The sequence below is a fragment of the Somniosus microcephalus genome, unplaced genomic scaffold (assembly GCF_052327205.1).
Source record: "Somniosus microcephalus isolate GS21.2 unplaced genomic scaffold, FLI_Smic_1.0 scaffold169, whole genome shotgun sequence".
Classification (NCBI taxonomy): Eukaryota; Metazoa; Chordata; class Chondrichthyes; order Squaliformes; family Somniosidae; genus Somniosus; species Somniosus microcephalus.
In genome coordinates, this window is record NW_028225356.1 from 240548 (window position 1) to 242500 (window position 1953).

Below are 1953 nucleotides of genomic sequence, written 5' to 3' on the forward strand. Positions count from 1 at the left end.
GTCGGAAAGTGGTCTCCAGCCAACGGCTGTACCTCGGCCGGGGAAAGGGGCAGCTACACAAGCCAGGCACTGGTCTGTGCGGGCCCGCCACCCCGTTCGGCTGCCGTTGATCCGGACCGGATCGGACTTTCCCTCCCGAAGTTATGCCCGATAAGCTGCCGCTCACCGGCGGCCCGTCAGCCGCTGCGGGATGGCGACACTTTGCCGAACTTGCCGGGGTCCAGGCCGATAATATAGTGTGCGCCAGCGCCGGGGCTTTCCAACGAGCCCTCCCTGACCGAAATCGGACACGGGAGTCCAGAGCGATAGGCGTTCGACTGCCGGCCGGCCAAACACAGGCAATCCCCCGCCGTTGCGGACCCGCTCCAGGACAACCGGGTCCAAACGCCCGCCTCGTTACACGCACGAAAACACCGGGCTCGATTCGGAGCGACGGGCACCCGGCTTCCCGGTGTCGGACCGACTCCGTTCCGGTACCCTTGGATGCCCCTTGCCCCTGGCTTGCTAGGACAGCCGGCGCGTCAAGGTGGGCCCCCGCGGCTCCGGCTCAGCAGTCGGAAAGCGGTCTCCAGCCAACGGCTGTACCTCGGCCGGGGAAAGGGGCAGCTACACAAGCCCGCTACTGGTCTGTGCGGCCCCGCCACCCCGTTCAGTGGCAGTTGACCCCGACCGGATCGGACTTTACTTCCCGAAGTTATCCCCGATAAGCTGCCGCTGACCGACGGGGCGGCAGCCGGTACGGGTCGCCGACACTTTCCCGAACTTGCCGGGATCCAGTCCGATAATATAGTGTGCGCCAGCGCCGGGGCTTTCCAATGAGCCCTCCCTGACCGAAATCGGACACGGGAGTCCGGAGCCAAAGGCGTTCGACTGCCGGCCGGCCAAACTCAGGCAACCTCCCGCCGTTGCGGACCCGCTCCCGGACAACCGGGTCCAAACGCCCGCCCTGTTACACGCACGAAAACACCGGGCTCGATTCGGAGCGACGGGCACCCGGCTTCCCGGTGTCGGACCGACTCCGTTCCGGTACCACTGGATGCCCCTTGCCCCTGGCTTGCTAGGACAGCCGGCGCGTCAAGGTGGGCCCCCGCGGCTCCGGCTCAGCAGTCGGAAAGCGGTCTCCAGCCAACGGCTGTACCTCGGCCGGGCCAAGCGGCAGCTGCACAAGCCCGCTACTGGTCTGTGCGGCCCCCCCACCCCGTTCAGTAGCAGTTCACCCCAACCGGATCGGACTTTCCGTCCCGAAGTTATCCCCGATAAGCTGCCGCTGACCGACGGGGCGGCAGCCGCTACGGGACTGCGACACTTTCCCGAACTTGCCGGGGTCCAGGCCGATAATATAGTGTGCGCCAGCGCCGGGGCTTTCCAACGAGCCCTCCCTGACCGAAATCGGACACGGGAGTCCGGAGCCAAAGGCGTTCGACTGCCGGCCGGCCAAACACAGGCAACCTCCCGCCGTTGCGGACCCGCTCCCGGACAACCGGGTCCAAACGCCCGCCCTGTTACACGCACGAAAACACCGGGCTCGATTCGGAGCGACGGGCACCCGGCTTCCCGGTGTCGGACCGACTCCGTTCCGGTACCACTGGATGCCCCTTGCCCCTGGCTTGCTAGTACAGCCGGCGCGTCAAGGTGGGCCCCCGCGGCTCCGGCTCAGCAGTCGGAAAGCGGTCTCCAGCCAACGGCTGTACCTCGGCCGGGCCAAGCGGCAGCTGCACAAGCCCGCTACTGGTCTGTGCGGCCCCCCCACCCCGTTCAGTCGCAGTTCACCCCAACCGGATCGGACTTTCCGTCCCGAAGTTATCCCCGATAAGCTGCCGCTGACCGACGGGGCGGCAGCCGCTACGGGACTGCGACACTTTCCCGAACTTGCCGGGGTCCAGGCCGATAATATAGTGTGCGCCAGCGCCGGGGCTTTCCAACGAGCCCTCCCTGACCGAAATCGGACACGGG